This window comes from Chiloscyllium punctatum, chromosome 44, assembly GCF_047496795.1.
Source record: "Chiloscyllium punctatum isolate Juve2018m chromosome 44, sChiPun1.3, whole genome shotgun sequence".
NCBI lineage: Eukaryota > Metazoa > Chordata > Chondrichthyes > Orectolobiformes > Hemiscylliidae > Chiloscyllium > Chiloscyllium punctatum.
The window spans coordinates 50053594-50080313 of NC_092782.1; the positions used below are offsets into that span (position 1 = coordinate 50053594).

The 26720-nt window shown below is 42.2% G+C and overlaps 1 protein-coding gene across 1 annotated transcript in view; it reads left to right on the forward strand.

Annotated features, from left to right (window-relative positions):
- The window catches only part of chchd3a (coiled-coil-helix-coiled-coil-helix domain containing 3a), a 237486-nt gene that overhangs the window by 202888 nt on the left and 7878 nt on the right, over positions 1–26720 (forward strand). The window lies entirely within an intron of this gene.

Consider the following 26720-nt stretch of genomic DNA (forward strand, 5'->3'; position numbering starts at 1 on the left):
TTGATGCCGCCACCTCTTGACTGCTCAAGACACCTTCACCAGCACTTTTTCAAAACCACAATCTCAACCACCCAGAAGGACAAAGGGAACAGATACGTGAGAGCAGAAACATTCTTTCACTGTGACTGGGTCAAAATCCTGGAAGTCCTTCCCAATCAGCAATGTGTATGTACGTATAGCACATAGTCAGAAAGTGACTCACCAGCATCAACTCATTGGAGAAGAGTCAAGATCAGAGTGGTGCTGGAAAAGCACAGCAGGTCAGGCAGCATCCAAGGAGCAGGGAAAATCGACATTCTGGGCAAAAGCCCTTCATCCGGAAGGGCGTTCCTGATGAAGGGCTTTTTGCCCGAAATGTCTATTTTTCCTGCTCCTCAGATGCTGTCTGACCTGCTGTGCTTTTCCAGTACTACTCTAACCTTGACTTTGATCTCCAGCATCTGCAGTACCATCTCATTGGAGAAGAGGTTGACTTAAGGGTCATATCACTGGGATAGTAATTCAGAGGCTCAACATAATGGTTTTGAGACGCAGGTTTAAATTTGGCTATTGAATTATGAGCAGCAAGCTAATCTCAGTCATGGTGACCATGGCAACTGTTGTTAATTCTTGTAAAAATTCATCTGGTTCACTAAAGGCTTGTGGGGAAGGAAATCTGTCATCCTTGGTCAGGCATACACCTGCCTACACACCCAGAAATGCAATTGACTCTTGATTTCCCTCAGTCCAAGAGAATTTAGGGATGGGCAACAAATCCTGATCTTGCCAGCAAACACGCTCATCCCATGCAAGTTTGAAAAAAAATATTATTGCTCACTGAAGCCCAGTCTGAATTCTACTAGGGCCACTGAATTCCTGACCTCACTACAACCTTTGTCCAAGTACGGACTAAAGAGCTGGTGTATTTCTTCAGCAATTTCTGAGATTTTAACTGTTCCACTTTGATATTCAAAGGCATTACCATGACTGCAACTTCATCCTCAAAATGATGCAGTTTACTGTTGAGTAGGAACATAAATAGACGAACCGTGTAAACACTGACCAGAACAGTTCAGAGGCTTGGAATTCAGGAATAAGTGTTCATGTCTCAACTCTCAAAAGTCTGTCCACCATCTTTCAAGCACAAATGGTCGAGTGTAATGAAACTTGTCAAGGTGAATACAACTGCAATAGCATCAAGGTCACTGTACATATTGGAACTAATGACATAGGAAGGAAAAAGGATGAGATTCTGAAGGGAGAATATAAGAGGAGGTCCTCAAGGGTAGTAATATCTGGATTACTCCCAGTGCTACACGCGAGTGAGGTTAGTAATAGGAGGATAGAGCAGATGATTGAGTGGTAGAGGAGCTGATGCAGGGAAGAAAGGTGCACATTTTTGGATCAATGGAGTCTCTTCCAAGGTAAAAGTGACCTGTATAAGAAGGATGGATTGCACCTGAATTAAAAGGGGACTAATACAGTGGCAGGGAGATTTGCTTGAGCTGTTTGGGAGCATTTAACTTAATAAGAGTGGGGGAGTGATGGGAACCAGGGAAATAGTGAAGAAAGAGATCAATCTGAGACTGGTACACTTGGGAAAGGGAACAAGTCAAACAGGGCAGGCAGGAACAAAGCAGAGACTGAAGTAAATTAAGTTGCATTTATTTGAATGAAATAAGCCTAATAGGGAAGACAGATGAACTCAAGGCGTGGCTAGGAACATGGGACTGGGCTGTCATAGCAATTACAGAGACTTGGCTCAGGGATGCACAGGACTGGCAGCTTAATGTTCCAGGATACAAATGCTACAGAAAGGATGGGTTGGGGCGGGGGTGGAGGGTGGGGGAATGTTTGGCATTTTTGATGAGTGATAATATTATGGCTGTACTTAAGGAGGGTATTCCTGGGAAAACATCCAGGGAAGTTATTTGGGTGGAACTGAGAAATAAGAAAGGGATAATTACCTTATTGGGATTGCACTATAAACCACCAGCTTCACCCTGCCCCCAGTCAGTCAGTCAGCAGGAAATTGAGAAACAAATTTGTCAGGAGATATCAGTTATTTGTAAGAATAATGGGGTGGTAATGGTTGGGGATTTTAACTTTTCAAGCAAAAAATGGCACTGGCATAGTGTTAAGTGTGTACAAAAAAACATTCAGAATGTCAATATACCTACGGGCGAAGCTGCAAAACCTGACCTACTCTTGGGAAATAAGGCAAAGCAAGTGTCAGTGGGGGGAGCACTTTGGGGCCAGTGACCATAATTCCATTAGTTTTAAAATAGTGATGGAAAAGGATACAGAGGATCTAAAAAATTAATTTCTAAATTGGAGGAAGGTCAATTTTGATGGTATTAGGCAAGAACTTCCAAAAGTTGATTGGATGCGGATATTCGCAGGTAAAGGGATGGCTGGAAAATGGGAAGCCTTCAAAAATGAGATAACGAGAGTCCAGAGACAGTATATTCCTGTTAGGATGAAAGGCAAGGCTGGTAGGTGCTGGATGATAAGAGAAATTGAGGGTTTTAGTCAAGGTAAAGAAGGAAGCATATGTCAGGTTATAAACAGCAGAATTCGAATGAATTCTTAGAGTATAAAGGCAGTAGGGGTATACTTCTGAAGGAAATTTGGAGGGCAAAAAGGGGACATGAGACAGCTTTGGCAAATAGGGTTAAGGAGAATCCCAAGGGATTTTATAAATACATTAAGCAAAAAGGGTAGCTCGTGAGAGAATAGGACCCCTCAAAGATTAGCAAGGCAGCCTATGTGTGGGACCTCAGAACGTGGAGGAGATACTAAATGAATATCTTGCATCAGTATCTACTGTGGAAAAGGATATGCAAGATATAGACTGTAGGGAAATAGATGGTGATGTCTTGCAAAATGTCCAGATTACAGAGGAAGAAGTGCTGGATGTCTTGAAATGAATAAAGGTGGATAAATCCCCAGGTCCTGATCAGATGTACCCAAGAACTCTGTGGGAAGCTAGGGAAGTGATTGCTGGGCCCCTTGCTGAGATACTTGAATCTTTGGTAGTCACAGATGAGGTGCTGGAAAACTGGAGATTGGCTAAGGTGGTACCAGTATTTTAAGAAAGGTGGTAAGAAAATGCCTGGGAATTATAGACCAGTGAGCTTTACATCAGTGGTGGGCAAGTTGTTGGAGGGAATCCTGAGGGACAGAACTTACGTGTATTTGGATAGACAAAGACTGATCAAGGATAGTCAACACGGCTTTGTGCGTGGGAAACCATGTCCCACTAACTTGATTGAGTTTTTTGAAGAAGCAACTAAGAGGATTAATGAGGGTAGAGCGGTTGACATCTGTATGGACTTCAGTAAGGCAATCGACAAGGTTCCTCATGGTAGACTGGTTAGCAAGGTTAGATCATATGGAATACAGGGAGAACTAGCCGTTTGAAGACAAAACTGGCTGAAAGGTAGAAAATAGAGGATGATGGTGGAGGGTTGCTTTTTAGACTGGAGGCCTGTGACCAGTCGAGTACCACAATGATCAGTGCTGGGTCCACTACTATTTATCATTTATATAAATGATTTGCATGTAAACATAGAGGGTATAGTTAGTAAGTTTGCAGATGACACCAAAATTGGAGGTGTAGTAGACAGTGAAGAAAGTTACATCAGAGAACAACAGGATCTTGATCAGATGGGCTGAGGAGTAATAGATGGAGCTTCATTTGGATAAATGTGAGGTGCTGCATTTTGGAAAAGCAAATCAGGGCGGGACTTGTACACTTAGTGGTAAGGTCCTGGGGGGTGTTGCTGAACAGATACCTTGGAGTACAGATTCATAGTTCCTTGAAAGTGGAGTGATAGTGAAGAAGGCATTTAGTATGCTTTCCTTTATTAGTCAGAGCATTGAGTGTAGGAGTTGGAAGTTAATGTTGTAGCTGTACAGGACATTGGTTAGGCCACTTTTAGAATATTGTGTGCAATTCTTGTCTCCCTCCTATAGAAAGGATGTTGTGAAACTTGAAAGGCTTCAACGAAGATTTACAAGGATGTTGCCAGGGTTGGAGGGTTTGAGCAAAAGGGAGAGGCTGAACAGGCTGGGGCTGTTTTCCCTGGAGCGTTGGAGGCTGAGGGGTGACTTTAAAGAGATTTATAAAATCATGATGGGCATGAATAGGATAAATAAACAAGGTATTTACCCTGGGTTTGGGGAGTCTAGAAGTGGAGGGCATAGGTTCAGAGGGGAAAGATTCAAAAGGGACCTAAGGGGCAACTTTTTCCCGCAAAGGTGGTACGTGTATGGAATGACATGCCAGAAGAAGTGGTGGTGATGGTACAATTATAGTATTTAAAAGGCATTTGCTTGAGTGTATGAATAGGAAGGGTTTAGTGGGATGTGGGCCAAGTACTGGCAAATAGGACTGGATTAGTTTAGGATATCTGGTCAGCATGGACAAGTTGGACCAAAGGGTCTGTTTCTGTGCTGTACATCTCTATGATTCTGTGACTGATTCCAAACCATTCAGGTCAAGGCAGCATGCTTGATTTGCATCCAATCCATTCCTTTACCATTCACTCCCTCCACCACTCACATCAGTGCAGTGTGTAATATGCAGCAGCTCATCAAGCCTCCTTGCAAACCAGTGACCTCTCTGATGAGATCAGCAGATGTTTGGGAGCACCAAACCTACAAGTTCCCCCTCCAAGCTGCTGTCCTTCCCACCACACTCCTGTCTCAGAACTACATCATTGCATTTTCACTGTATCTTGAAACTTACTTCCCAATAGCTTGACATGTATACCTTTCCCACACGAACTGTACTCTTCAGGGCACAAGTTGGTACTCCCCACTCATGCTTGTAGCTTGTTGAAGCATGTGTTCACATTGTGCTTTGCTACTAAATGTCTAATCTGTATGATCATGGGAGAGCATCAGAGTTGAAGCCAATCCAATCTCAACCCATTCAACTACCACTGGTAAGCACAATTCCAGCAGTTGAGCTTGGTGGAATCAGTGGCAAGAATTCTGGCTTGTTTATTCTTGATCCTACCAAACCTGGGGGAACTGAGGCCAATTATTGAATGCTGGCCAGTTCAGGCCCCCTAATTTGTCAGTTCAGTCTGATTAGCCTCTAACTTTCCTGGTCCATAATGTTTATTTCAACACCAGGCAGTGTTTTATCCACAAGACATACAGAAAGCTAGAACAATTTTGATTTTATTTTTAAACATGTTTTCTTTCTGCTAAGGAAGTGAAACTGTGCCTGTCAACTGACACGCAATCAGCCAGTACCAGTAGTAAAATTATACATCACAACATCAATAACTACAGACAGCATTACATTTTAAATGCAACACTTAATGCTGTTCAGTAAATCCCACTAATCTTATTAAGAAACTAGCAGGACAAATGATTTTTTGCATCTTTTTGTAAGCTATCTATTTTTGTCCTGTATGATTTAATTTATTTAACATTATAAATACTAATACCTGAGTCATGCAGATTAGATTTCATGTTTTCCTTCCTGAACTGCTGATGTAAGTGATTTATGTTAACTCGTGGGAAACTTTGTTAAGAAAATGTGCCTTTTTATTTGTGTGTGGTGATTCACAATGTGTTCCGGACGTGAATAGGATACAGGAAAATGCTCAATAAAAGCAAAGTACTGCAATTCTGAAATAAAAACCGAAAGTGCTAGAGAAACTTAGAAATACTTGCCCTGTATTGTATAGTCGACAGGAGTTTGCTCCATAATTAGAATCTACATTTGAGAGAAATAAAAACCTTGTCAAAATAACCTGCTTATGTTTTAACTTCCTCACAAATACCTTCTTTCTCTTTTCCCCCTCCTATCCCAATTTCTTCGCCTCCTTATTTGACAGGGTTCCACATGTAAGGCAGGCATCTCAAATGGGTGCACTACTCGGAACAGATTAGAGGAATATGGGCCAAATGCTGGCAAATGGGTCTCTGTCAGATTGGGATGTCCAGCTTGTGCAGATTAGTTGAATCAAAGGGTCTGTTTCCATGCAGTATGACTCTGTTAGGCTTCTTTAAAAGAGCCCATGGTATTGTGGTAATATGTTAACATGGATAGAATATTGATTAACTAATAGGAATTAGAGAATTGGGATAAGGGGACATTTTCAGCCTGTAAACTAATGGAATGCCACAGAGATCACTTTTGGCCCATAGTTATCTACAAAAATATTAATGACTTGCATGAGGAAAGTGAATGTACTGTTGCCAAATTTGTTGGAGATGACACAAAGATAGGTGGCAAAGCAAGTGGTAAGGATGATAGAGTCTTCTCTCTCAGGGTATCGGTGGCATTCTATATTGCAGAACTCTGCAGAGACTGGGATTTAAGTATATTTAAGGCTGAGATAGATTCCTGGTTAGTAAGGGAATAGAGGGTTATTAAGAAAAGGCAGGAAAATGGAGTTGAGGATTATTAGATCAGCCATGGTCTCATTGAATGTTGGAACAGGATCAGTGGGCTGAATAGCCTGCTGCTCCTATGTTTTATGGTTTCTCCTTTATGGGTGATGTCTGGTGAGATGCAGTTCCACGAACATCTGTTGCTTGCATTTATTATATCGTGTTACTTAGCATTAACAAGATAGAAATATGCCATTTGACACATGTCCATATCGATGTTCCTTGCCAGCGTTACCCCATCATTGTTCATTTAATCCAGTCAATATATCTTGCTTTTTCTCCCTGTCCCAGGTGTTGACCTAGATTTCCTTAAATCATCGTATTATTCTTCTCAACCACTCCGTGTTATTGTAAATTCCATATTATGAAGACCTTAGTTTAAAAAATGATTTTCTGAATTCCTTTTTGGGTTTGAGCTTGACTATCTTGTATTCATAGCACCTAGTTTTGGATTCTTCATCAAGTGGAAATACCTTTTCTACATCTTCCTCAGTGAAGACAGTGACACAGGGTAATATCACTGGACTAGTATTCCCAAGTTCATGTTCTGGTACACAGGTTTGAATCCCACAAAGGCAGATGCTGAAATCTGAATTTAATAAAAATTATGGAATTAAAACATCATTAAATTATAACCATGTCACCGCTATCAATTGTCATAAATGTCTTTGAGGGAAGGAAATCTGCAAACCTTGCCTGGTCTGGCTTGCTTGTAACTCCAGACATCAACAATGTGGTGGTTTTAACTGCTGTCTAAAATGGACGAACAACCTACTTAGTTCAAGCGTAATAAAGGAATGGCACAGCTCACAAAGCCTATATCCTATGAGCAATAATAGTCAAAGTTGAATAAATCTGAAATTAAATGCTAGGCTCAATAATAGTGAACATGAAACCATCATTGATTGTCATAAAAATCCATTTGGTCACTGATGCCCTTTCAAGAAGGAAATCCTCTACCCTTATCCCTGCTGGTCTACACGAGACTCCAGACTCTTAGCATTGTGGTTGATTTAAATGTCATCTGAAAAAGCTTGAAAAGTCACTCAGTTGTGTCAAACATTGCAAAGTCAAAAGGAATGACCTCCCTTCCTAACAGGACTGAGGGTTGTACCATTGCATATGGACTGTAGTGGTTCATCTAGGCAACTTACCTTCTCAAGGACAATTAGGGATGGAAAATCATTCCTGACCTAGCCATTGCACTCCTATTCAATGAACAAGTCTAATAAAAGCTCCCAAAACCATGTTGAAGATATCAATTAGCTTACTCATCAGTCTTGTTCTTCTAGATTTCAGTTCCGGTATCATCCTTGAAATATTTGTTATACTTCCTTTTGTGCCTTATATTTATTATAATATAGGAGCCAAAACTCCCAGGTACTCCCAGGTTTTGTGTAACCAAAGTTCATACAGGATTAATGTAACTTCACTATTTCTCAGGCAGTGCAGGTAACTAAGAAGAACCTGAGCTTTTAGATCTGTCTAGGATCTATCGATATCAGCTTCTCTGGGAGGATATAGAAAAGTTATTAATGAATCCAAAACTGGGTGCTATGAATACAAGATAGTCAAGCTCAAATCCAGTGAAGAATTCAGTAAATAATACTTTTCAAACCAAGAGGGTCAGTGGTTAACACTGCCGCCTCACAGCGCCAGGGACCCAGGTTCAATTCCTGAGTTTGACTCCAGCCTCTGGCAACTGTGTGGAATTTGTAAATTCTCTGTGTCTGCGTGGGTTTCCTCCAGGTGCTTCGGTTTCCTCCCACAGTCCAAAGATATGCAGGTTCGGTGAATTGGCTGTGCTAAATTGCCCATAGTGTCCAGGGATGTGTAAGTTAGGTAGATTAGCAGTGGGAAATGCAGGGTTACAGGGATAGGCTGAGTCTTGGTGGGATGCTTTTTGGAGGGTCACTGTGAACTTGTTGGGCCAAATGGCCTGCTTCCACATTGTAGGAATTCTGTCATTCAATGAAAAAGATATGGTGGATGTTTTTTCAGATGGCAGCACAGCAATACCCCTTTGAGAATTTCAAAAGCAGGTCAGTCGCCTGCTTTAACAATTGAAAAACAACTGACAGGCAGCTGAGATTCAATCACAGCTCTTTCATATATCCTGCTTTTTAAAACTAAATGTAGTTTGTGTTAATCCAAGTAATCGGAGTTAACATCCTACAGGTCAATTGCAAGTTAGTAAGTAGCTTGTAAATTTTTGGCTTTGAGATAAAGTACCTATCTACTTTTTTTTCTTGAAGATTGCTTTGTAGCAATGATGTCTGGACTGTGATGCGTACACAAAATGCACAACTGTTATGCAGATGAGACAATGTGAGAGGGGAGGGAGCTAAATTAAAGCAGAACCTAGTTAGGTTGAGATTGAGGCTTGAGGGAAAAAAAATGCCATTCTGTACATATTTTCGACTAATACTGCTGTGACAGCCATGATTTTCTTTTCTTGTAAACTTGTGCTACCAAACATGCCAAGAACAGGGGATCATTGCAAATCCTGTTTGAGATGCATCATTTCTTGACAGTTTTTGAGACTGCAAAGTAATTTTGAGAACTGAAATATACTGTGAATCTTGTAACAATCATGTTGTAGCGTTGATATGACAATGACTTCTATGCTAAGATATTAAAGTACTAAATCCAAAACATGAAATCATGTTGAACTGTCTTTTACACTTAACCAGGGGTATATTACTTTCTTTTTGTATTCTCTTCACCACCTCTGACGCCTACCCCTCCCTTCTCAGGATTGGCTCATGTTATGTCCTTGCTTGCACTTCACTGGCTCTAGTATCGCACCCAAATGATTGTTGATCACACATGGGCCTTGATGCTATGTGCAAGTAACCATTCAACCACAAAAGGCATTACAGCTGAGCCTGATTGCATTGACTTTCTATTATTACTATTACTAGAGATTATTATTAGCTAATGTCATTCAGGAGCAGCTAATTCCTCTTTTCTCCTTGCTAGTATAGGAGCCCTCAGATAAAAATCTACTTTATTGTTTCAATCACAGATGGCCGTAAGTGAACATGAGGGCTGTAATTCAATTGCTGCATTCAGATGCTGCTGTAATCAACTACTGCGTTATTTCTTCCATTTTTGAGATCATGTGAATATCCTAATTAAATTACAGCCTTGTTACTTGCTCCTAAACCATCAATTATATCCTTCCATATCCACACAGCTTTTGAATTAAAAGGATTGGTCTCAGTGATTGACAAGTAATCTACAGTACGTTGTCCACGTTCTTACTGCTCTTGTTAAAATTGAATTTGTCATGAATGTACCTGCACCTCATGTAAATAAAAATAACTTAACCTTGAATCCTGGAATTTTAAGAGCTATCTGTCGATGTGCACTGCAACATCTGAAATGGTCCTGGATCCCACATCCCTATTTTGTATTCTGTGTCTTTTCCTTTATGGTTTTTGTTGATGCAGAAGTAAAGGTTAATGCCTTTCAAATGGTGTACAGTGTATGCTGTATAGTGATTGCCAATGCAATCCGATCTGATCTTTGTACTGTCTAATGATTCATGCAAACAGACACATTTGGAGCTGCTTTGCACTGAAACTGGAATGCATCAGTTCCATTTACAGAGCCATACAGCGTGAAAACAGACCCTTGGTCGAACCAGTCAATGTCGAGCATAATCCCAAACTAATCTAGTCCCACCTGCCTGCTCCTGGCCATATCCCTCCAAAACTTCCCTATTCCTTTCTGGAAGAAAACCAGGCATAAGAGTGTGCTGATGGCTTATTGAGATATTGCTCTTACCAGAAATATCCATTTCCACTTTGCTGCAGTTATCCTGCACGTTAGGACTTGGATAGCATGTGGATGGGATCAATATCTCCTTGTCTTCCTAGTGTCGTTCTTCTGAATAATGGAAGAGTTTGCTCGAAGTAGGTGTAGAATGAACTATTTACTGACTTTTTTTAAGCAATGATTGGTTTGAGTTTGAAAGTGGAATCTGGTTATGGACACAGTGTAAGTGGGTCAATCATGTCCAAAGGGAATATATGGCACATTGTGACTCCTATTTTCTTGAGCCCTGTTATTTGCAGACCTGAGTTCTGGTTAGTATCTGATTCCAATAGACTTTTCATTTTTTAGGAATGTTTAATTCACTTGGAAGGCTGTGGTGATCACAGTCTGGTGGTGGTGGTGGTGGTCTTCATAGAGAATAACTTGGATTGATTGTGAATGGGTAGTGGGGGGAGGGGTGAGCTGTAATGCTTCAAGCTGAAATATATCATGAACTTATTCTGGTGTCACTGTGAACATCCTGAATGTAGTTGAAAGAAATTAACTGAAGTTGACAATTGAGGACAAAGTGAGGACTGCAGATGCTGGAGATCAGAGCTGAAAATGTTTTGCTGGAAAAGCGCAGCAGGTCAGGCAGCATCCAAGGAACACATTTTCCAGCAACACATTTTCAGCTCTGAAGTTGACAATTAGCTAGTTAATAGAATGTTCCTTCTGAAAAAGAAATCAAACTTGTACAAAGCATTATATAACAAAGTAGGAAAATGCAATCTATTTAAGGAGCTGAAGCACATCTCTGCTGACAATTGAACAAGAATTAGTATTTCAAACTTCTCTTGCTCCTGCAATCTTTGAACCAAACTTGATGCCACCCAGCTACCATTTCCTGATTTGCCTAAAATCCATTCATCATCTTTTCCTGCACAGTGCATCACATCCTTTCACTTAAAATAATGAGTGAAGTTAAATGAAGTCTTCCAACTCTTCCTCACTGCCCCCCACGCCCCCAGCTCAACCTCCCCATTTCACCCACCCACCTACCAGAGCTTCAGCAAGTTATCCAAGCGCTAACTGAGGCTAGCGTTATCAAGATTCCATCTGCAATCTCTGGTTAGTTTTTGCTTCATTGATTTCTTCCTATGGTACAGTCAGGACAATGGAAACTTACTCAAGGTTTCCCCACTCTTGATCAACATCTCAACAAAGTCTATTCAAAGTGTTCTTATGTGGGCATCCAACAAGGTCAATATTCATCTCCGTTGTGAAGACCACAGCAGTTAAATAGCCTATTGAAGTCCACTTACTTGGCTCATCAGTAGAAAGTTACAGAGGCAAAACAACAGTGACAATTGACATTAGTAGAATTGGTGGAAAAATGCTTTAAAAAGAGTAGAGATAGCAAATAATGAATAATATTCAATCACCCTTTGTAGGTTTTGCAAACTAGGAACCCATATGCTGACAGCTCTTACTGGGTGTAGATAAGATGTTAACAACTGGACAGTTCACTCCTTTAACACTCATTTACCCAGAGTCTTAAAATTTTACCCAAGTACGTCCTGTACAAAAAAAAACAGAACAGATCTAACATATCCGAGGAATGGTTGGTGGCAGTAATTGTACCATCAAATGACAGTGCAGCAGTTTTCATGCCAATCCACAGTTCAGACACAAGATCATGATGCCACTTCTCATCATAGCCTTGATCCAGACATGGAATCAGGGGCTGAATACCAATGGAGAGGGATTCAGAGTTGGCCTTAATATGAGGCTGGTAGTCAACAGTATGGCTCTGAGTAGCACTGGAAAGCTGTGGAAAATGTCTGTCTAGGGGAAAGTCTTCACTCCACTCCATGTAATCCCGTCCTGACATAAGAGAAGTCTGTTTTTGAAGCCTCAGAATTTAACAGCAGAGTTCATGAGGAGCGTATTATTGGCCCAAGGTTTTGATCTGCTTCTTCAACATTCCTCCATTATCAGGTCAGTTCATTGATAATTTCATTATGTTCAACTCTATTCACATCTTGATTTAATGAAACAATTTATTCCAGTCTACAACACTACATAGAACATTACAGTGCGATACAGGCCCTTTGACCCTCTATGTGGCACCAACCTGTGAAACCAATCTGAAGCCCATCTCACCTACAGTATTGCAAAGAACAGCATTGAGCTGTTCAATATCTGAATAGAATTCAATTTAGAATGTCTGAAATATCTTTTCCACCATATGAAGGGCAGACAATGTCATTTTCAAGCTGCAGAATGTCCTCATAATACCCACTGATATTCTGTGGCACCACCACAATGATTCACCCTATCATTGAACTGCATTAACTATATGAACACTGCCTGCAACAGCAGGGGCGGATAACGAATACCCAGGTTGTGGAGGGGTTGGATACGAAACTGCTTTATATGCACAATGTTGAGCCTCAGTGTTATTGTGGCGGCACCCATCCAGACAAGGAGTGAGGTTCTCTCACATTCCTGACTCAAGGCCTTGTCAATGATGGGGAGGTTTTGAGGGGGGATCAAGGACTACCAGAATATAACAGTTGCAAAGTATACAAAATGAGATGTGACAGCTCAGTGAGATTACTTCAACAGTAACTCCTGCATCTAACACAAAGGCTGGCACCTGATTGCCAAAGGGGAGGGCAATCACCTCTTTGCCATTGCTTGACACACCATTCTGTTACAACACGGGGTAAACCCAATCCCCTCTAATTTAAACCTGCAACACAGGAATGATTTAAACTATGCTATAATCTGTTAAAATTCGAGAGGCAAAGAACTATCTCAGAAGTCACTATAACAACGTTATTTTTTTTAAAGCCTAACAGAATAATTAACTAACAACTATTTACAACTCATTTATCTCAACCTATCTTTTACCTTCCCCTCTACAATACTAGTCCGCTAAAATCCCCGATTAAGTTTTACAGAAAAATTCAAATTTCGAAACCAGCCGCTGTCGAATCTTCTCTTGATATCTTCCTCTGTAGATTTGCACTCTCAGGTCAGTGTTGATCTTTTTTCTCTGTGCAAACTCCTTCTCCAGACAGGTACCTTTCAGAGAATTCTTACTCGCAGTCCACATCTGTTGGTCTTTTGGCAGCTCTCCAACTGTTGAATTTTTCCCAGTCTTATACTTCAAAGCATTGCATTATTTCATTGGTTTTAATATTGTCAAAATACTAAATTCAAACTTGATTTGAGGTTAGTATATTGGGACATAATTTAAACTGGTGGAATTTGAATTTGTTTTTTTCTCTCAGCAACCCAGGTACTGCTCGCGGCTAGACCAGATGTTACTTTGTAAATTCTGCAGCACTCTGTGTACTTGCTAAGTCCTTCAACTGTCTTAAGGATACAATACCCCTAAGACCTTTGTAACAATTCTGACTTGAATACATCCTTAATTCAAGTTTGGGGGAGAATGTCTTTCATTCTTCCAAATTAATGGAAGTGCAATCAAAGTTCTTATGGTTAGTCAAGTGATCCTGGGCCACACAGCTCTTGACCTCATTCAGCCTTGAATCAAACATGGACATTATAGCTGAACTCCAGAGCTGAGCTGAGAGTGACTGCCCTTGACATCAATGCTGCATTTGACCAAGAGGTCCAGCGAAACTGGAGTAATTGGGAATCAGAGGTAAACTCTCAGCTAGTTGACGTTGTACCAAAGGAAGATGGTCATGGTTATTGGCAGTCAGGCATCTGAGCTCCAGGATGTCTCTGCAGAAGTTCCTTGGGATAGTGTCCTCGGCCTACTTATCTTTAGCTGCTTTATTAACAACCTTCCCTCCATCATTAGGTCAGAAGTGGAGATATTTGTCAATAATAGCATAATGTTCAGCACCACTAAAGACGACTCAGATACTGAAGCAGTCCATGTCTAGATGCAGCAAGACTTGAACAATTTTCAGGCGTGGTCTGACAAGTAATAGTCGCTCTGCACAAATGCCAGGAAATGACCACCTCCAATAAGAAATAATCTAACCACTGCCCCTTGATTTTCAGTGGCATAACTGTCGCTGTAAGCCCCAGGATGTTGACAGGGGGAATTCATTGACCAGAAATTCAACTGGACTCGCTATATAAATACAGTAGCTACAAAATTAGGTCAGACTCTCGCAATCCTGAGCATGTAACACGTCACCTGACTCCCCAAAGCCTTTCCACTATCGACAAGGAACAAGTCAAGAGTGTGATGGCACTCTCCATACTTGCGTGGATGGGTGCAGCTCCACCAACTAAAGCAGCTTGACACCATTCAAGACAAAGCAGCCTCATTGTTTGGCACCATATCCACAAACATGCATTCCTCCATCACCAGTAGAAGAGTGTGTACCATTTACAAGATGCATTTCAGAAATATGCCAAGATTTCTTGGACGGTGCCTTGCAAACACATGATCACTTTCATCTAAAAGGAAAAGGAAAGCAGATATTCAGGAACACCACTGCCTGCAAAATCCCTCCAAGTCATTTACCATCTAGATTTATAAATATATTACTACAGGTTGTTCTGCTGTAACGTGTGTTTCATTAACATGAATTCACTATAACACAGTTTACGAATTGGAGGCACTTTCTAAAGTGCAACGTTTTACAGCATGTATTGGTTAACGTGATTCTGGCTCCATTAGTTTAAATGGTGCTATATTACACAATTTCCTTATACCACAGGATTGCACAAGACCGGAATCACTGCATTATCGCAGAACTGACTATTCCTTCAGTGTTAAAGAGTCAAAATCCTGGAACTCCCTCCCTAATGGCATTGTAGGTCTACCTATCGTAAGCATACAGCAGCAATTCAAGAAGTCCGCTCACCACCAGTTTTTCGAGGACTGGGGATAAGCAACAGATGCTCACCCAGCCAGGAATACCTGTACATCTATGGGTGAAATCACTCATTGGAAAGTAACACACCATAATGTCGATTGCAAACGATCAAAAATATTAGGGGAATTCTTTCTGCTTTTGTTTTAAAGAGGGATTTCACTTCATTCCCTTCATTTACAGAACATAACATTTCAATTGATATTATCCTGTCCAGCCTAATATTTAAGCCTCCGGGATTTTCCTTTGATGCTTGGACTTGGCATTTCATTGTAATTGTTTTTAATTCCTAACACATGCATCTTGATATGAAGTCCCATTTTTTTGTAAAAAAAAAGTAAATTGATAAGCAGCACAAACAAAAAAAATTAGTTACACCATGAATTCTCAATTACAGAAACAAAATAAATGCAATTAATTTTATCAGCTTGGGGCAGTGATGGGGATGGGAGAATCCAAGATTGAATTTCAGAAGAAAAAGCCAGTTATTAAGCTGAACGTGGTGGTGATGTAATGCATTGGAGCCCAATTAGATAACACAGGAGATTGAGTAGTAACATGAGGTTGGAAGAACAATGGGATAATGTATTTTTTAACCACTTCACCATGACTGTGTGCCATGGAAGAAGTGGATGTGGAATCACTAATTCCCCACAAGTATTTAGGTTAATGGGAGGATGAAAGGCATTGTAGAGTAACCAAGGGAATTGAAATAGATTCGTTGCTGCATCTTTTAACTGCCATTGACACATTGGACAATGGAAAAGATAACAGGGAGGTGGGGAAAGGCATGCTTTTCCACTTTAGTGGAAAATGGAGCTTGAAATTGAACTCCTCCTTAAATACAGCTAGACAATCCTTTATCCGAAACCCATGGGGCTAGCTGGTTTTCAGATTTTGGAATAAATGACGTTTTTGCAGTGAAATTTTAAAAAAGTTACCGAGCAGCAGATGCATGTGTGACTGCTACAAGTACTGAGACAGAATTAACACCTGCCAGTGCTGGGCCACGCCACCATGTCAAACCTGAGTGATCAATTGGGAGTGGAGTTGGGGTAATTGATTGCATGCCAAAAAAACTTGTTACGGAGGGAAAAAAACTTCAGATTTCAGACAAAGGATTGTCTACCTGTACTTTCAATCTTGGCTTCACCATCAACAGTGCCAGCGTCTTCATAGAGTCATAGCAGTCTATAGCACAGAAAAAGGCCCATCAGCCAATCAAGTTTTCATTAGTCAGAAAAAGCAACTTAATTATTCTAGTTCCATTATCAGCACTTGGCCTGTAGCCTTGTCTGCCTTGACATCACAAATGTAAGTCTAAATGCTACTTAAAAGTTGTGAGGGTTTCCACCTCTGTCAGCCTTACAGGCAGAAACCTCCTGATACTCGTCATCATCTGAGTGGGGAAAAAAATCCTCATGTCCTCTCTAAGCCTACTGCACCTTACCTTAAATCTATGTCCCCTGGTCATTGATCCCTCCATCAAGGGCAATAGTACCTTCTTGTCTATGCGTTTGCACTTCATTATTATGCTTCTCAAACATGTCTCCTCAGCCCCAAAGAAAACAAACGGCCTAGAGGCATTATCGCTAGACTGGTAATACAGAGACCAACGTAATGTTCTGGGGGCATGGATTGAAATCCCGCCATGGCAGATGGTGTAATTTGAGCTCAGTAAAATTGGAATTAAGAGTCTAATGTTGACAGTGAATCCATTGTCGATTGTTGGAAAAACCCATGTGATACACGAATGTCATGCAGGGAAGGAAGCTGCCATCATGTGACTCCAGCCCCTCAGCAGTGTGGTTGACTCTTAACTGCCCCCGGGCAATTAGGGATGGGCAATAAATGCTGGCCTGGCCAGCACTGCTCTCATCCCATGAATGAATTAAAAAAGTCTTAACAGCTGAAATTTTCCAGCCCAGGTATTATACTAGTAACTTTTCTCTTCGCCCTCTGCAGTTCGAACCAGCTGTCTTATAATGTGAATCCTAGAACTGCATACAGTGCTTAACTTTTTAGATAGTTCCAGCATAATCTCCCTGCTTTTAAACTAAAAACAGCAAGTGTCCTAAATACCTTAACCACTTGACCTGCCTGTCCCATTACCTAAATGGGCAGGTAGACATGCACACTAAGGTCCCTCTGAATCTTGTTGCATCCCAGGGCCCTGTTGTTCATCATACATTCCCTTGCCTTGTTTTGCCTGTTCAAGTGCGTCACCTCCCAATTCTTTGGATTGAATTCTATTTGCCCATCTATATCCTCTTCACCATATACCGCACCACCAATTTTCATAGCATCCACAAACTTATTGATAACCCACCTATATTCAACTCTAAATCCACTATTTATACGACAGACTCCCCTTGACCATCACCACCTGCTTCCTGCCACTTGGCCAATTCTGCATCCAATTTGACAAATTTCTTTGGATCCAATGGGCTGTTACCTTCACTATCAGTCTCCCAACTGGGACTTTACCAAAAGCCTTGCTGAAATCTGAGTGGAGTATGTCAAATGTATTATTGTTATCTACAGGTCATTCTGCTATAATGCATGTTTTATTAACATTAATTTGTTATAACATGGTTGACAAATTGGGGATACTGTTTCTAAAGCGCTCAGTTTTAAAGCGTGTATTGATTACAATGCAGTTCTAGCCCCATTAGTTTAAATGGTGCTGTATTATGCAATTTTCTTACAAAGCGGGATTGCACGAGAACGGAACCACCATGTTATAGCAGAACTGACTGTATTCTCTCACTTGATCACTTCTTCAAAAAATTAGTCAAGTTGGTCAGACATGATCTCCCCTTAACAAAAGCATGCTAATTACAGATTAGTTCGGTCGCTCAGAATTGCTTCCAATAGTTGCTGAGATTAGACTGGTTAACCTGTAGTTTCCTGATTTGTCTCTTGCTCCTTTCTTGAATAATGGGTACCACATTGGCTGTTCTTCAGTTCCCTGGCACTTCTGTGGCCAGAGAGGAATTGAAAATTATTGCAATAATCCCTGCTATTTCTGCTCTTGCTTCACTCTACAGCCTCAGTAACATTTCAGCCAATCCTACTTTTAAGCCTACCAGATCACTCAAAACCTCTTCTCTGTGTAAGCTAATTTCTTCAAGCATGGGGCAACAGCAGTGTGCTAAGCATATAATCTGGAGGTCAATGGATCAAATCCATCCGCTGCTATTTATATGTCCAATTCTGTCACAAGCATCTTATACCATACAGTAGTAATGTCCCTACCTCTTGTCCAGGAGACCTGGCTTCATGTCCCACCTGCTCCAGAGGTGTGTAATAATATCTTTGAACATGTTGATTTAAAGATATCTCTCAATAGCACTCATCCTTGATTCCTATACCAACATCATTCCTCTCACGAGTCAACACCGACACAAGATAGTCATTTAGAATCCTACCTACATTCTCTGCACAAATTACAACTGTAATCCTCAATGGGGTCTGACATTTCCCTTATTATCCCCTGCTGTACTTGTAATAACTTAGTATTTTTGTCTATTTCACCTGCCATTATTCTTTCATGCCCCCTTTTTGATTTCTAATTTCCTTTTACATTTTCTCTTACATGTTCTGTACTCCTGGGGCTTTACTATTTTGAGCTCCCAGTATCTGTCAGAATCTCATTTTCTTCTCTTTATCCAATTTTGTACATCCCTTGATATTTGGGGCTTGCTGAATTTGTTGGTTCTACCCTATTTCCTTTTGAGAGCATGTTCATCTGTTACTCTCCCCATTTCCTTTTTTGAATGTGTCCCACTGCTTCCAATCCACTCTGGCCAAATTATACCTGGTCTTCTTAAAATAGGGCCTTTGAGTTTAGAACCTTCATTTCAGGACCATCCCTGTTCTTTTTCAAAATAGTCTTCAACTTAATAGAGTTATGATTGATGTCTGCAACGTGCTCCCACACTAATACCTGTACTTCACTCATATGCCTGACTTTGTTATCTAAAATTAAATCCAGAACCAACCCCCATTTTACAATGCCTTCCAAATTCTGGCTTGAAAAGCTGTCCTGGACACATTTTAAGAATTCTGCTCCTTCGCAGCCTTCCACAATATGACTCACCCAGTTAATGTTGAAGGAATTGAAATTCCCTCCAATCACAGCCCTTTGATTTTTACATTTCTCTGAAATTTGTCTACATCTCTGCACTTTTATTTCTTTCAAACAATTAGGGGCCCATACTACACTCTCAGCAATGTAATTGCTCTTTTTTGGTTTTCATGTTCTTCCCATATGGCTTCAGTTGAGGAGCCTTCTGAAATGTCATCACTCCTTCCTATTGTATTTGATTCACTGGTCAATATTGTGATTGCACTCCCCCCTACTTTCTCTCCTGTCCTGCCTGAAGACCTGATATCCTTGAATATTGAACTGCCAATTCTGCCCCGTCTCAACCATGTCTCAGTGACAGCAGTGACTTCATTGAATCATTAGAAGTTTACAGTACAGAAGGAGGCTATTTGACCCATCCTGTCTCTCCCTGTTCCTGAAAGAGCTACCCAGCCAGTCTCATTCTCCAGCCCTATCTGCTTTGCCCTCTTAAGTTCATCACTTTCAAATATATATCATCATCTTCTAATTTGGTAAATACAGAAGCAGCATATCAATTTAGTACCTCTGCCATACCGTTTGCTTTGGTGAGCAGCGTACCCTACTTGTTGTTTATTGCCTCCAATCTTTTAAGTTTTAGGATATTGAACCCTACTCTCCCCATGTTTTCATGTGCACCCTCAACACATCTTCCTTGTTCGTCAGACTTCTTGCATTAAACTAAATCCATCCAACCTTGCCAAAGTCACCTGTACCTTAACTGGCCTATAATTTCTCTGATTTCTTGACTCACTTGCACATTCATCTCTCCCAGCTGAACGTTCTGTCTGGATCCCAGCCCCCTGCTAATGGTATCATTGGTTGGGAGTACAGTATTAGCATGGATAAAGAATTGGTTAATGGAAGGAAGCATAGAGCAGGTATAAATGTCATTTTTAGATTTATAGGTTGTAACCAGTGGAATGCCACAAGTGTCAGTCTACACCAATGCTCAGATAAAGATAATGGAAGCCATAAACTGTACAAAACTAAATGGAAATGCAAGACACAACAAGGCTGTAAAAGAAGATAGGTTGCGAGTTGGCAGCAAAGTGTCATATACAGTATAATGTGGCTAAGTGTGACAACATTCACTTTCATGATTTTAAAAAAAAAAATTTTTAAAGGGGTGTGACACCTGGAAATTTTGATGATCAGAGGGACTTGGGTATACTTGTATAGCTGAAAATGTGATGCTGGAAAATCGCAGCCGGTCAGGCAGCATCCAAGGAGCAAGAGAGTCAACGTTTCGGGCATGAGCCTTTCTTCAGGAATGAGGAAGGTGCACCAAGCAGGCTAAGATAAAAGATAGGGAGGAGGGACTTGGGGGAGGGGCGTTGGAAATGCAGTAGGTGGAAGGAGGTCAAGGTGACGGTGATAGGCCGGAGTGGGGGGTGGGGGTGGAGAGGTCAGGAAGAAGATTGCAGGTTAGGAAGGTGGTGCTGAGTTTGAGGGTTGGGACTGAGACAAGGTGGGGGGAGGGGAAATGAGGGAACTGGAGAAATCGGAGTTCATCCCTTGTGGTTGGAGGGTTCCTAGGCGGAAGATGAGGTGCTCTTCCTCCAGCCGTCGTGTTGCTATGGTATGGCGATGGAGGAGTCCAAGGACCTGCATGTCCTTGGTGGAGTGGGAGGGGGAGCTGAAGTGTTGAGCCACGGGGTGGTGGTTAGGTTGGTTGGTTGGTCCGGGTGTCCCAAAGGTGTTCTCTGAAACGTTCCGCAAGTAGGCAGCCTGTCTCTCCAATAGAGAGGAGGCCACATCGGGTGCAGTGGATGCAGTAAATGATGTGTGTGGAGTTGCAGTTGAATTTGTGGCAGATATAGAAGGATCCCTTTGGGCCTTGGGGGGAAGTAAGGGGGGAGATGTGGGCGCAAGTTTTGCATTTCTTGTGGTTGCAGGGGAAGGTGCCGGGAGTGGAGGTTGGATTGGTGGGGGTGTGAACCTGACGAGGGAGTCTCTGAGGGAGTGGTCTTTTCGGAACGCTGATAGAGGAGGGGAGGGAAATATATCCCTGGTGGTGGGGTCCGTTTGGAGGTGGCGGAAATGACAATGGATGATACGGTGTATATGGAGGTTAGTGGGGTGGTAGGTGAGGACCAGTGGGATTCTGTCCTGGAGGGGCGGGGCTCAAGGGCGGAGGAGCGGGAAGTGGAGGAGATGCGGTAGAGAGCATTGTTGATCATGTCTGGGGGGAAATTGCGGCCTTTGAAGAAGGAGGCCATTTGGGTTGTACAGTATTGGAACTGGTTCTCCTGGGAGCAGATGCGGCCGAGACGAAGGAATTGGGAATATGGGATGGCGTTTTTACAGGGGGCAGGGTGGGAGGAGGTGTAGTCTAGGTAGCTGTGGGAGTCGGTCGGTTTATAGTAAATGCCCGTGTTGATTCGGTCGCCCAAGATAGAAATGCAGAGGTCTAGGATGGGGAGGGAGGAGTCTGAGACGGTCCAGGTAAATTTGAGGTCAGGGTGGAAGGTATTGGTAAAGTGGATGAACTGTTCAACCTCCCTATGGGAGCACAAGGCAGTGCCAATACAGTTATCGATGTAGCGGCGGAAAAGGTGGGGGGTGGTGCCAGTGTAGCTGCGGAAGCTGTACTGTTTCACATGTCCTATGAAGAGGTAGGCATAGCTGGGCCCATGCAGGTGCCCATGGCTACTCCTTTGGTTTGGAGGAAGTGGGAGGCTACATCGATGATTGTATCGGCGCTGCCTCGTGCTCCCATAGGGAGGTTGAATCGTTCATCCACTTTACCAGCACATTCCACCCCGATTTCAAATTTACCTGGACCGTCTCAGACTCCTCCCTCCCCTTCCTAGACCCCTCCATTTCTATTGCGGGCAACCGAATCAACACAGACATTTACTATAAACCGACCAACTCCCACAGCTCCCTAGACTACACCACCTCCCACCCTGCTCCCTGTAAAAACACCATCCCATATTCCCAATTCCTTCGTCTCGGCCGCATCTGCTCCCAGGAGGACCAGTTCCAATACCGTACAACCCAGATGGCCTCCTTCAAAGACCGCAAATTCCCCCCAGATGTGATCGACGATGCTCTCCACCGCATGTCCTCCACTTCCCGCTCCTCCGCCCTTGAATCACGCCCCTCCAATCGCCACCAGGACAGAACCCCACTGGTCTTCACCTTCCACCCCAGCAACCTCCATATACATCATATCATCCGTCGTCATTTCCGCCACCTCCAAACGGACCCCACCACCAGGGATATATTTCCCTCCCCTCCCCTATCAGCGTAACGAAAAGACCACTCCCTCCGTGACTCCCTCGTCAGGTCCACACCCCCCACCAACCCAACCTCCACTCCCGACACCTACCCCTGCAACAGCAAGAAATGCAAGACTTGTGCCCTTACTTCCCTCCAAGGCCCCAAGGGATCCTTCCATATCATCTGTCACAAATTCACCTGCATCTCCACACACATCATTTACTGCATCCGCTGCACCCGATGTGGCCTCTATATTGGAGAGACGGGCTGCCTACTTGCGGAACGTTTCAGAGAACACCTCTGGGACACCCGGACCAACCAACCCAACCACCCCGTGGCTCAACACTTCAACTCCCCCTCCCACTCCACCAAGGACATGCAGGTCCTTGGACTCCTCCATCGCCAGACCATAGCAACACAATGGCTGGAGGAAGAGCGCATCATCTTCCGCCTAGGAACCCTCCAACTACAAGGGATGAACTCAGATTTCTCCCGTTTCCTCATTTCCCCTCCCCCCACCTTGTCTCAGTCCCAACCCACAAACTCAGCACCACCTTCCTAACCTGCAATCTTCTTCCTGACCACTCCACCCCCTCCCCCACCCCCACTCCGGCCGATCACCCTCACCTTTACCTCTTTCCACCTAACCCATTTCCAATGCCCCTCCCCCAAGTCCTTCCTCCTTACCTTTTATCTTAGCCTGCTTGGCACACCTTCCTCATTCCTGAAGAAGGGCTCATGCCCGAAATGTCGATTCTCCTGCTCCTTGGATGCTGCCTGACCTGTGCATTTTCAGCTCTGATCTCCAGTATCTGCAGTCCTCACCTTCTCCTTTATACTTGTATAGCACAAAGTTAGCATGCTGGTACAGCAAATCAATGTGGAATGCAAACGGTAAATTTATCTTCATTGCAAATTGACTGGGGTGCAAAAATAAAGAATTCTTGCTACAATTCTATAGGTTTCATGCAGTTACACAAGAAATAATGCTGCTTATGCAGTTTTGCTCTCCATATTTAAGGAAGGGGAGGCTTGAATTGGAAGCTGTACAGCAAAACTTCATTTGATTAGTCCTTGCGATGAGGGGGCTATTCTATGATGACATGCTGAATAAACTGACCCTATACCTGAAGGGCTTTTGCCCGAAACGTCGATTTCAAAGCTACTTGGATGCTGCCTGAACTGCTGTGCTCTTCCAGCACCACTAATCCAGAATCTGGTTTCCAGCATCTGCAGTCATTGTTTTTACCTCGTTGATTTTGACCCTATACCTGGGCAGTTAAAAGGAGAGCCAGTCTTATTAACCATTACAACTCCAAAAGTGTTCTGTCAACAAATTCTCTCTCTTCATCCAAATTGTCAATGTGAATTGTAAATAAAGAGCTGTAGATGGTGAAGATCTGAAACAAAAACAGAAATTGCTGATAGCACTTCGCAGGTCTGAGGAAAGAAAGCAGAATTAATGTTTTGAGTCCAGTTATCTGTTCTGAAGAAGGGTCATTGGACCTGAAATGTTTACTCTGCTTTCTCTCCACGGATGTTGACAGATCTGCTGAGTTTCTCTAACAATTTCTATAGATTGTAAATAGCTGGAGCTCCGGGTCCAACAATTGTTGCCCTTGGCTGAGAAATTTAAAACACGGCGCAGTCTCAGGATAATTGATCATGTCGACAATTATGATTAGAGATGAGGAGAAGTTGCTTTAGCCAAAGTGTTAGGAGTAGGAACTCTTCACACCAGAAAGTAGAGTTGCTTTGACGTTGAATATTTTTCAGACGGAGAGAATTCTGATCTAAGGGAATCAAGGGATATGGAAAAATGGAGATAAAGCCAAAGGTCTAATCTCTCAAACAAGATATTTGTCCCTCCATTTTTATTTGCTTGCTTCCAGTGTGGCTAAGACTTCGCACTGGCGTAAGCATGGTTTTTCCGATGGCCATAATCTAAACCTGGCATGTTCTTGGCTCTTCTCCTGAGCAAGGGCTCACATTTCTCCAATTCATTTTTGTTCATGCCCTGACACTTGTTTTCACTTTCTTTGCTGTGCATCCTGTCATAGGCCTGTTTTAGCGCAGGCTCCATCCACAAATTCATGGTACCCACACCTGGCTTGTAGAGCAGTTCAAAAGAAGTGCTTGTCTTTTTCTTTCCAAATACGTATCCACTTCCCTTTGAAACTATCGTCTGGATTCCGCTGCAGCTTGTTGTGTTGCATTCTTTCTCCTTAACATCAACTTAATCCATCTTATCTTACTCTATTCCCCATTCAACGCTTTTTTTTCAAGTCAGTTTTCAACAGCTGAGCTGGAGAAAAAAATTAAGTAAAATTCAAGGTTTAAATTTTTCAGAAGTCACCAAATGAAGAATTATGATACAACAGGTTTTAAGGATACGACTGATCAAGTCCCCTAGTGGTTATTTTTAGGATGACGTTATAGAAATATTGCTTCTGGAAGTGCTGACTCTTGCAGCAGTTGATTAATGAGTGAGAATTGACAGAATCTGTTTGCTTATTGCCTTGCTACTTTTGAATATTGGAAAACAGCTGATAACTATAAGTGACTCGTGCATGCGTGTAGTTCACATCCACCTGGGACTGAACTGACTCCAATTTTGGTGTTTCTGGACATTTGTTCTCATTGCTGGATTGAACTTGTTTCCGCGTGTGGACAAACAGATGGAACTATTTATCATTAAGCATCACAGTGGGAATTCAAGCATTTTGTGCCAAATACCGCATTTAAACTGGAGCTGTAAATTCACATTTGCGCTGAAATTGCAACTTAATGGCAATAACTAGAGACGTATGAAGAGTGGGAATGCTACTCTCTCTGCCTGGATTAAATTTTCCAACCTTTTCTTTTTTTTCTCTTGGGGCTGCAGAGCAGACAACTGGCATTGGACTAATTACAATTAGCATTGCCTGGTGAAATGCCCAATTCTGATTTGCAAATATCACTGTAAACGAGAGAGAGATGTTTGTCTGTTGTTTATACTGAAGGTAAGGATACTGTGTGCTGTGAGAAGAATGCCAAGAAGCTGCAGGGTGACTTGGACAGACTGGCTGAGTTGGCAAATACTTCTCAAATGCAAAATAGTGTGAATAAATCTGAGGTTATCCATTTTGGTCACAAAAACAAGAAGGCAGATTAATAGCTGAATGTTGGCAATTTAGGGAAAGGTGAGGTGTAACGAGACCGGGTGTCATGGTGGAATAGTTGCTGAAGATCATCATGCAGGTACAACAGGCACTGAGGAAATCTAATGGCCTTCATAGCGAGAGAATTTGAGTATTGGAGTAAGGATGTTTTGTTGCTTTTATATCTTGGTGAGGCCATACCTGGAGTATTGTGTGCAGTTTTGGTCTTCTGGTCTGAGGACGGAAGCTCTTGCTATTGAGGGAGTCCAGTGAAAATTCAATAGACCTATTCCAGGGTTCGCAAGACTGACATATGAGGGAAGACTGGATCGACAGGGCTTATACTCCATGGAATTTAGCAGAATGAAGGGGATCTCATGGAAACAGAAAATCCTGATGGGACTGGTCAGGCCAGATGTTGGAACAATGTTCCCGATGTTGGGGAACTCCAGAACTAGGAGTCACAGTCTAAGAATGAAAGGTAAGCCATTCAGGACTGAGATTAGGAAGAAGTTCTTCACTCAGTGTTATGAATGTGTGGAATTCTCTACCACATGAAGCTATTGGGGCCAGTTCATTAGGTATATTCAGAAGAGAACTGGAAATTGCTAAAGGGATCAAGAGGTATGGAGAGAAAGCAGGAATGGAATACTGAGATGGCATGATCATGTTGAGTGGTGGTGCAGGCTCAAAAGGCCATTTGCACCTATTTTCTATGCATGAAAGAGATCACAAAGTAGAACTTGCTCAATGAGTTCACATGATTTCATGTACAGATTAATTGCTATCCATGATTTCAATGAAATAATAAAACCAACTTCTATAGTTTGTTGCTGACCTTTGTTTTCGACTAAGAGACCATTGAACTATACATCAGTGCAGGGTGTCAGACCACGTTAAATAAGTAAATACATGTGTGGGCCTTACTTATTGGAATCAAGAGCTTGAGGAATGATTGATTTTTGTTTCCCTGATATGTCCTTTCTTGGCCCTGCCTAAATCAATTGTATCATCCCTACCTTTTATCACAATTTGAGATTTCCTCCTCATTCAGAACAGCCTAGTGATCAAATCTGCTATTTACAGTAGAAATGTTAATCAGGTGATAATTGCTTGCTGAAGCCTGGACCAAAAGAGAAATGTCACATCCTGGCTTTAAGATTTTATCCTCATGAGAGGACCGCTGCAACGTTG